This window comes from Neofelis nebulosa, chromosome 1 (genome assembly GCF_028018385.1).
Source record: "Neofelis nebulosa isolate mNeoNeb1 chromosome 1, mNeoNeb1.pri, whole genome shotgun sequence".
Taxonomy (NCBI): Eukaryota; Metazoa; Chordata; class Mammalia; order Carnivora; family Felidae; genus Neofelis; species Neofelis nebulosa.
Window position 1 is genome coordinate 15,627,156 of NC_080782.1, and position 11,282 is coordinate 15,638,437.

Genomic DNA, 11,282 nt, shown 5'->3' on the forward strand with positions numbered 1-11,282 from the left:
ATGGAGCCCCATGTTGGGCTCTGCGCTGACAGTGTAAGGCCTGACTGGGATTCTCTCTCTCTCCCTCTCTCTGACCCTCCCCGTCTCCCAAGAGTAAATCAATTTTTAAAAGAACAGTAATCAAATCTAACACGGCCTTTCTTATGATGAAAAACTTCTATTTGTTTCTGTCTTTAGCAAAGGCTATGAAAATTAAGGTCACACACACAACACACATGCAGAGATACAGATATGAATATATAGATATAAATACAGATACATCATATTTTAAAAAGCATTGCTGCATATTGTGGCATTTTTGATGGACAAAACATATCAGTATCAAATGCTATAGAGGTCATAGTTTAAATCTTGAATACAGATTTATTATGGGAAATATTGTATATGACCTCCAAAATGATTTTTGTGTATCTTCCGCATATAGCTTAAAAAAACTGTGACTTATCTATTGCTTAGTGGCTCACTAGGATGAACTCAACTCACAACAATTTGCAAAAACTTTCAGTCTTTTCCCATTCTTTGTAGTCCGTAACATTTATAAAATCCATCCTACCCTGTGTCCACAAGAATAACTATGTCTGTCATCCTTATAATGATAAGTAGTAGGAAAATCAGTTATGATTTATGGCCCACTCCATCCCAAACAGTTAGAGGGCCTGCCAAGACACGTTCCTGGATTGCAAGTTTATCTTGCTAATGCATGTAAACGACATGTAGATACATGAAAGCAAGTAGATATTGGAGGGAGTTATAAACAGAGGCAAAAATAGTCTATCTGTATACTATTCTAAAATTATGAAATTTAGCTAATATTTTCTCGTTCAAAAAAATCCAGTGGGTCCAAATGATCTACTTTAAAATTCCAACATGAAGTGTATATATTACCTTGCCTTTGCAAATAACATCCTCACCATGACACCAGACGTTAAAGGAACTCGAATTAGATAGCAGCAATAAAGAATTAAGAAATATTTTGGTGGGGCGCCTGGGTGGCTCAGTCGGTTGAGCGTCCGACTTCGGCTCAGGTCATGATCTCACGGTCCATGCGTTGGAGCCCCGCGTCCAGCTCTGTGCTGACGGCACGGAGCCTGGAGCCTGCTTCGGATTCTGTGTCTCCCTCTCTCTCTGACCCTCCTCCCTTCATGCTCTGTCTCTTTCTGTGTCAAAAATAAATAAACATTAAAACATTTTTTAAAAAGAAATATTTTGGTATAGAACAAGTTAAAAGATTTATGATCTTCTGTATTTAGTCACTGTTTTGCTAGATTGCAAAAGGAAAAGGAGCAGTTCGGGGAAAGTTCAAGGTTCCAGCATCTATAACTCAGGATGATAAGGCTAGGCGGCAATACACGGGTTGCACTAAGAATTTATAATTAGGGGGAATGTGCTGCTTTCATATTTGTGCCAATGTGAGTTTGACATTTCTGTGGGACGTCTGGTTGGAAAAGAGAATCTCCATAAATAACATTAATTGACTTCTTTGTTCAGATCATTGTGTCGTGTCCTACCACGAATAATAGCATCACCACCACCACTACAGACACAGAAGCATAGGTAGAAGTGCATTTAAAAATTGAACATCTCTACAGAAAGTAAATACAATGAAATTATTGAGACATGAGCAGCGCCTTTGGGCATATCCTTTCGGCTTTTGAATACAGAAACTAATCTATCCATGTGGCCAGGGATTCAGATTCTGTCGCTAGATGTGGGCTGCAATGGAGTAACAGGACACTTACACATTAAAGCAGGCCCTGAGTGATACTCCATTCACTGAGAAGGGCCTGACCAAGGCTGAGATCCCTCCCATAGCCGCAGCTGATAAGAGCAAGGCTGCATGCTTCCTTGGGGTGGCTGGAGGTGAGCCCTTGGGAACCTAGCCAAGCAGTAGTGTGCTGGGGGGCTGAGTTTGGATGTCACTTGGGAATGGTGGGCAAGATCTCCCAACATAAAATATGGTTCAAAATGAGGTTTGTTGGAGGCAACTATAAGATAGAAAAGGAAGGACAGAAAATAAATAAAAGCAAACTGCCCATTCAAAAATGATTCCATATGACGTTTTTTAAAACAAAAGAGGAAAAGAAATATCCCCTAAAATCAACAAATAAGACAAATCCTTTGGTTGAACAAGAAGTCTAAGGTATGTTGAACAAGACTTAAGCAAGCTTATTGTAAAATATATAGAGAAATATAAAAAACGGCATCCATAAATATGAACAGTAAGTTAAGCAACACAGAGAGAGATGAGTCAAGAAAAAGATATGCAAAAAATGAAAGGCTAGAAGAAATATTTTTATTGAAAAGAAATTCAACACATCGGGTACATTACCTTGCATCCAAACAAAATTCAGTTCTTTCATACATCCAATACTGATATTGAGCTACTAGAGGTTAAGTGCAATGTTCTGCATCATATAACTAGAGGGAGCTGAGCTAGGATTCTAAGTCAGGTGTCACAGAGTCCAAAACTCTCACGTTATTTCCAAAGCTTTGTTACCTTCTTGTGGCATAAAATTAGGTTGGATTTATAGGACTAGAGCTTATACATACAGTTACCCTATATTTTTGGAAAATACTGGTTAACAGAGTCTAGAAAATACATAATAATGTATCAATGAAAAGGATTATTCAGCTCTACTCTCATAGTGCCTATTCCAAACCTGGTTAAGCATGGAAAGGGAAACAGGAATCGTCCTGCATTCATTCAAACTTCAAAATGTTTTGAGCTTGTCTCTATTCCAGCCACTAGACTAAAAACCTAGAAGACAGAGTTGAACAAATGACACAGTCTTTTTAGGAGTCCACAGTCTCAGGAGGAGGGAAGATACCAATAAAAATAATTTTAAGTGGTATAGAAGATACTAATAAAACTAATTTTAAGTGTGTGGTAAGTATTGTATGAAATACAAGAGGCAACACAATGAATCAGAGCTAACTTGGATGAACGCTAGAAGGTCTTACAGTAGAAACTTGGGGCGAAAATAGTAAATTTGTGTTCATAGACTGTGTATTAGGAAGTTGAGTCAGAGTGACATTGATTGATTGTGTCCCTGGGACTTTATTAACAATGTAGGAATTTTAGGGCATATCCAGCTCCCTTAGCATGATAAGTAGGGAGTACGTATACATGAAGGGCAAGAGATGATTAAACCTGTCTTGTCAGGTTAAGTTCAAAGAAGTATTGCCACTAGTTATAGCTCAAAAAGTCTATGAATAATAGACCTACTTTCTGAAACCAAGGAAAGGAATGAATGTTGAAGGAGTAAAAGTCAAGGTATTATGAAAAACATGGATGGAATTTCTTGCAAGTTAGGTCAGCATCCTGATTTTCTTAAAAGAGGTTCAAACCATAAGTTACCTGTAGGAAATAATGTTATTATCTGTGCAATGGAGTATTGCATTTATTTTAAATTGGGGCCCTATAAAAAAAGTGTTATAAGTGCAGTGGTAGTGCTTTATATTAAAACATACACACACACACACACACACACACACACACACACAGATATATAAGCCCTTGTAATGGAGAGAGAATAGAGTAAACCCATTTGAATAGGAAAAATATGAAAGAATTCCTGTTGATTTTTTTTGAAAGAAAACACTTTTGGAAAGGAAAATTATTGGTTATAGTATGATGGCATGATAGTGTCACAGACAGGAAAGAGAAAATGCAACACAAAAGAAGGGAGCTATATAATTTCAGCACAGCCATTATCTTTAGTTAGGAATTTGCAAAGGTGGCTTTTAAGTAAAAGGAAATCGGCCGTTAAAGCACAGTGTAAATGATTGCACGTCTAAACAAATCTTTCCCAAAGAAATCTCAGAGAAATTTCAAAGGAACAAATATTATCTTAAACAGAAAATTACGTCGTGAAAAACTCTTTTTGTCAAATATTGTATCCTCTTTCTTCTTTGTTCTAATTTTCTCCTCTTCTTTCCCTGTATGCTGTCTCTCCCACATACCCACAAATACACACACATATTCAAATTTCAAATGCATTGTTCTTTTTTCATAATAGTCTAAGAAAGTCTTTGTAACACTTTCTTAGTTCTACCTTTCTTTGGGCATTTTTAAAAGACTACTTCATGTTTTTTCACAAGTCACATCATGATTATAACATCTGTATTTTAAATAATATAAATACAGTGTTGGGGGGGGGGGTGCCTGGATGGCTCAGTTGGTTAAGTGTCTCACTCTGGATTTCAGCTCAGGTCATGATCTCACAGCTCGTGGGATCAAGCACCACAGCAGGCTCTGCACTGACAGTGCAGAGGCAATGGGATTCTCTCTTTCTCTCTCTGCCTCTCTCTCTGTCCCTCCCCTGCTTGTGCCCACTGTCTCTCTCTGTCCGTCTCCCTCAAAAATAAATAAACATTTAAATATAGTGTTGATAAATGCATATTTTCATTAAGTGGGGTATTTGACTAATGCCTTCCAAACTAAAGTTATCTTAAAGCCATTACGATAGACAGATAATGCCCCCTCCCCTCAAAATGCCCATGTCCTAATACACGGCACCAGTGAATATGTCAAGTTACGTGACAAATGGGAAGTAAGATGGTTGATCATCTGACTTTAAAATAGGGAGGCTGATGCTCTTGGATTTGTGGAGGCAAGGAAAGAACAGGGTGGTATAGGAGTAGAGCGTCCCTCTCTCTGCCATTTTCTCAGATTCAACAGAGTCAGAGCAGCTGGTCCCAGAATTGGCCCGGTGAGTGGAGAAACTGGAAGTGATACCCAAGATGCAGAAAAACAGCCTCAAAGGGAGTGAGGTGCCCTTCTGTAGGGTTTTGGGGAGGAGGTGAATGGTGACTATGATAACGGCCAGCATGTGTTGCTGGGGACGAAAGTATTGGCTTTGTGGTAGGACGATAGGAGCTGAGGATAGAGAGGTTGCTCGTATTTTATCTGAACCCTGCACACTGAAAGAACCCCTTGTCCCAGGAGAGATAGCTGATGTGCTCCTTGTCTGGGGACTACAGAGTTCAGATGGCTCTCAAGGATGGTGAGCAGCTGGGAACTGGTTGATCTAAAGGGCTAGGGAACAAGAGCCCCAGAGTGAAAGGCAGCAGCCCAGAGCAACAGGGCTGGCAAGGGCAGGAGATTGGCTCAAGGAGGACCTCAAAAAGGGGGAGAGAAAGCCTGGGCCTCTCTGGAACATGTGGAACATGGACCTGGACTAGATGTCCTGGCTCTGCTTCTGGGTCGGAGAAAATTGCCTCACCCTGTCTGCGCTTTGGCTTTCTCTGCAGGCCAGGAAGCTGGCTTTGATCCCATAGATGTTTGGATGCAACTCCTGGGTCTATCATTCGGTAGCCTTAACATCTTTGGGAAATTAATGAATCTCTGTCTGTGATTCTAAATGAGGGGTAATGACAATACCCACCTTATTGAGCTGTGAATTGGATAATGTATATAAAGGGGTTAGAGTGGTGTAGGCACAGTTAATGTTAGCTGTTCTTGCTCACTTCTGACCCCGTCACTCTTCTGCCCCCACAGCGGGCAACTCAGCCCAGGTGCAACTTGTAGGTGAGGACACCAAAGAGAAGAGAATAGGATCTGTAGGCCTTGGCTACCACAGGGAGCCAAAGCCACTCTGGACACTGCTGATGAGGAGTTCACTTTCCATTTTGTTTAGCCCACCATTTGGAAGACTCCTCCCCTGGTGATGAAGGGGTTTGTCTTGAGTGCAGAGCCTTGCCAGGAATGTGCTGTCAGGCAGATATGGGGTTGGTTTGTTTCATCTGGCCAGTATATATGGTGCTATGGCCAGGGGCCAGACTTGAGACTAATATTTTCGGGGTCTTGACTGTCAGATTTTGTAGGTTTTCAGATGCAACGTCCCTTCTGCCAGAAGAGGGAGGTACATTTAGCATCTGCAATAAACTAAGGTGAGTGCTCAGCCTGTTGCAAAAAGAATATTTTACTCAATCTTTAGGATTAAATTAAGTAGCTAGAGGTGACAAGGATTAGTGGAGAAGCTGCATGAACTGTATGTTGGTGCTCACTTTTGAAAAGGACACCCCGTGAAATGGTTTAGTGCTTTGTGCCATTATGTCACATTGCCCTAATTAACTTTATTTTTGATTAAAAAATTAAATAGGGAGACTATCATGGAGTATTCAGATGGGCCCAATGTAGCCACAATGGTCCTTAGTAGTGGAGAGGGAGGCAGAAAAGATGTGAAGACAGAAGCAGAAGTCACAGTGACAACATGTGAGAAGGTCTCTACCCTCCCTCGTTGACTAAAGATGGAGGAAGGCCACAGGCTGGAAGAAGACCGTCTCTAACAGCTGGAACCAGTAAGGGAAAAGCTTCTTCCCTAGAACTTCTGAGAAGGAACAAAGGCCTGTTGACACTGGATTTTAGCCCAGTGAGATTTCTAACCCACAGAACTGTGAGATACCACTAAATTTGTGGTAACTTGTTAGAGCAATAATAGAAAACTAGCCATTCACCCAAAATTTACAGTCTTACAACCCTCTCTTAATCTAAAATACTCAGATATATTATGGGGCACCTGGGTGGCTCAGTTTATTAAGTTTCCGACTTCAGCTCAGGTCATGATCTCAAGGTTCATGGTTTCTAGCCCCGCATTGGACTCTGTGCTGGCAGCTCGGAGTCTGGAGCCTGCTTCAGACTCTGTGTCTCCCTCTCTCTCTCTCTGCCCCTCCCCTGCTCTCTCTCTCTCTCTCTCTCTCTCTCTCTCTCTCTATCTCTCTCTCTAAAAAGTAAACTTAAAAAAAAATTAAACATGCATAAATAAAAAAATACTCAGACATATTAGGAGAATCTTATATGATATCCTTCTTAGTTTTATATTTATTACATCCACAATTAAGAATATGGAAAAGATAGGCTAAAACACATTGAAAGGGACATATTTAATATTCTAGACATTTATTCACAATGGTACTTTTGTTAAAAGTCATTGAGGGTAATGATCTTGTCTCCAAGTACAGCAATATTATATGACCAGTTCGGTAATCTGCCTGTAATTCTTTGCAATTATAGCAATTTTAGATAAAATTCCATGTATGTGACCTATGTGATGCTTGGACTGGAAAACTGAAAGTGCTAAAGGGTTATGGTAAAAAATAATAGTAAAACATACAAATTACCAAACTTAACATTAGTGGATGCCTGTAGCCTAGCAGTCTTATCGAAAAGTTAATCTCAGTCATTATAAGGGTTTTATTTTTATCCCAATTTTATTTAAAATGTTAGAAGTTAGGGGTGCCTGGGTGGCTCAGTCGATTAAGCATCTGACTTTGTCTCAGGTTATTATCTCATCGGAGTGAGATATTATCTGTAATAATTATCTTGTGAGTTTGAACCCCACATCTTGCTCTGTGCTGACATCTCAGAGCCTGGAGCCTGCTTCACATTCTGTCCCTTCCCTGCTCTCACTCTGTCTCTCTCTCTCAAAAATAAAACATTAATTTTTTAAAAAAAATGTTAGAAGTCTGACATCGATTTTAACTGTAACAAACAACATTGTCGCTGATATGATCATTGTTCAGAGTCTCAAGGTCCACACTCTAGATCCAAGATGGATTCACATGGTCTATGGTCATGTCACTCTTTCTCCTTGTTCTTATGAGTTGGCTACACCTTTTCCATTTGTTTCATCATATATTGCATTTGACTTAATATTCCAACAAATCTTATCAAGTATATTCTTTATGCTGGAAGTACAGCACTGGGTAAACTCATCTAAATTCCTTCCCTCAACAATTTTAGTCTGTGGTCTTTCAATCAAAACTAGAAGTTACTGTCAAGCAAATTCTGCTTTGTCCTTTCACTTTTTTTTTCTGAGAATAGGGGCAGGAGGGGGTGTAGCTGGTGAGTTGCTAAAAATACCAAAATCTAAATAAATTACTGTCCCACAAGTGAAATGCTTTAAATCATATTAAGTGAATCAAATACTTTCAGTAACACAAGTATTCCTTGGCGAATATCTGATATTTGCCAAGAGTAATAGAATTCCCGCAGCCTTTGAGAGATCAGATTTGTTAAAAGACAAAGACACAATAGGAATGGTTTATGCTATAGTGTTTACTTGCCACCTATAAAACGTTGTAATCTAACAAAATTACTTAAAATATATATATTTTTTTTCTTTTATGATAACATCATTACAAATTTTGATCAGGTAAAGCTATAAATAACTAACTTTATTACATTTGAAAACATGTGAATAGGCCATTTATTTCAGAGATAAATTCATATCATTAAATATTTTAGAAATTGTGAAAGTCTCTACAATGACCCCCAATGGTCTCTGTAGCCTGGATCCATGTCTTTGTATAATATTCACCCCTTGAGTACGAGAAGGGATTATTTGACTAACTTTTAAATAATAGAACACCATGGAAATGATGGGTTAACATTTCTAAAATCAGGTCAAAAAAAAAAAACAAAAAAACAAAAAGAGACTGGCTTTCATCTTGAGAACACTCTTATTTATATGGAAAGAGAGCACACAGAATGGACAAGAGGGAATATTCAAAGACATAAATGCTGGATAACTTCCCAGATTTTAATACAGAACTGAATCTTGGGTAGGATGGGAAATATATTCATATCTAGACATATTTTAATGAAATTTAATTTAATGAATTGCATTTGGGGAAGATAAATAGAATGTTTAATTCTGAAAAGGAAAGTAGAACCAAAGGAAATTGGATGACTCTAAAGGAGGGAAGGAGAAAATAAACATGGGTAACAGCAAAGTTAAAATATAAAATAATAGTAAACATATCCGTCAACACAACACATTCAATACCTATTTGAAATGTTATACCTTAAATGTGCGTGTGTGTGTGTGTGTGTGTGTGTGTGTGTGTTTAATTTGCCTAATCTAGACAGAGAACCTCAGAGTGGCTTAAAGATTTACAGGAATGCCAACTCAAAATGGTATTCTACTGAATAATCTTCTAATACTTTAAAATCATAGTTTAGAATATTTTCAAAAAATTTCAAAATGTTTTACATACTAGCAAATCCTGATTTTAAAAGATAGCAATTAAGCAAAAAAAAAAGATAAATTAAAATAAAACTTTGGAATATATATTTGAAATCCTATATAAAATAGTAATCAGTTTGAAAGAACTTTCTAAAAGAATTATAACCCATATTTAAATGGCATGTTTACTGGAATGAAGAGAACGTTTATCATACAGCTTATAAAAATTCCCCAAAATACTTATTCATGCTGAAACTTATTGAATAAAATCCAAAATCCATGTCCGGTAAACAATAAAGTGAACAAATCAATAGATTAGTAATAGATTATTAATAGAAGCTACTTCCTTAACTTCTCACAATTGCCCCAAATTCAACAACAAAGATTCCTCAGCATGGTGACCTTGCCAGCAGCATTACCTTTGAAACTGAGAATAAACCTAATTACTATCAACACTCTTAGTTGTCTTTTAAGTTCATGCAGTATAAGTATCATTACATAGAAGGAAGAAGAATGGGGAGCCTGGGTGGCTCAGTAGGTTAAGTGTCTGACTTTGGCTCAGGTCACCATCTCAAGGTTCATGGGCTCAAGCCCTGAGTTGGGATCTGTGCTGACTGCTCAGAGCCTAGAGCCTTCTTGGGGATTATGTCTCTCCCTTGCTCTCTGTCCCCCCCTGGTTTGCACTCTGTTGCTCTCTCTCAAAAATAAATAAATCTCAAAAAAACTTTTAGAAGTAAGAAGGATGAACACTTACCATACAAGAAACATTAGTTTTCATGTATATCATAAAACACGCAAGACATGTTGGGTGGAAATATCCCCTTAAGAGCAGCAATTGAAAAAAAAAATCTAGATATAACCCAAATAAGAAATGTTGGGATTCTTACGAAGGCAACTACAGTTCTTCATTACAAGAGATAATTGTGTGTGTGTGTGTGTGTGTAGACTCAAAGAGAAAGCACCAACAAATGACTGAGAAAATTTAAAAAAATGTACAAAAAAGAAACATTGTGAGAGAAAGATATATAAAATGAGGGAAAATAAAAGAGAGGCAAGAGGAGAGAGATAGAGAGGGAGAGAGGGAGGGAGAGGAGAGCAAGGAGAGCAAGTGAAAGAAGGCAGGAGGTAGGGAGAGAAGGGGTAGGCAGTATTAAAGACAAATTCACGGGAAAAGTTCACGACTGGACAGACAGCAATAAGAGGAGGTTCTTCAATCGATGGGAAGACTTACATTTTCTTCTCATTAAGATTCTGACTTTGCCAATTTTGTAAAAAGAATGCCTCAATTTTACGATTTAAAAAATAAGTTTTAAATCAGAAAGCAAAGTTGCAAATCTTATCTAATGCGTCAAAGAGTAGTTCTATAAAGTTTTAAAAAAATCTCACTAACTGCAAGACTGAGTCGTGAGACTGACAGTGCGTAAACGACAGGAAATTAGAAGACTGTAGAGAAAGCGTAAGATGCGGTGTTTACTGACATAAACATTCTAGATCGCTTACAAGGTTTTACCCTCGTTACGTCATTAACTTACCGGAGGAGGCAGAGGTGGAAATGAGCCCAGGTGGGCGTTTTCATCCAGAGCTGAAGACATTATTAGGCAGAAGCACATGCACCCAGCTTCTCATTTGGTGCATCAGTTCGAGTTAATTTGGTTTACCACGATGCCTGAAAGAAATGACAATCTTCAAAATAGCGATCAGATGTACTGTAAGAAGTCCTTCACGGTAATGCAATACTTTCTAGGAGGATTTGATTCCCCATTTGGCTCCTCTGCAGATTCTGTTTATCAAGATGTATGCAAGATTTTAGTAAGCAAGCAACTACCACCTCCGCGGAATGAACTTTCAAGGGGACGTTTACAGGAACATTTTGAGGTACATAAATGCTCTGACGGAGACAGCGTGGTCTCTTCTCTGTAACTTCTCAAAAACTGATCTCACGTTGATATGCATATTATTAGGGCTACTTGTCAACTTTAAGAAATAATTCTAAACTTCAAAAACTATACACATCTGAGATGCTCATTGAACAGAAGTATTCAATACTAAATTTGAGTAGGATGAATATTTATCAATTCTTACATTTCAAAACATTCAAGATACTTGATGTCCAGGAATAACAGCTGAATGAGAAACAGGAAATGAGGAAGGCCTGCCTGGGGCCATTTAGATGGGTCTGCCTCAGTCACCTGTCTTCTTTTGTGTCCAATGTTAGGGTCTATTCAGTCTGTTCCCCACATTCTGTAAGAGTGTTAATGCTCCTGAGTAGACATAACTGTCCGCCTTGGCAAGGAACTGACGATCCTTTATGAA

At 38.4% G+C, this 11,282-nt stretch overlaps 1 pseudogene; it reads right to left on the reverse strand.

Moving 5' to 3' along the window:
• Positions 1-10,561, reverse strand: part of LOC131513938 (keratin, type II cytoskeletal 8-like) — a 102,419-nt pseudogene extending 91,858 nt beyond the window's left edge.
• Between the last annotated feature and the right edge of the window lie 721 nt (positions 10,562-11,282).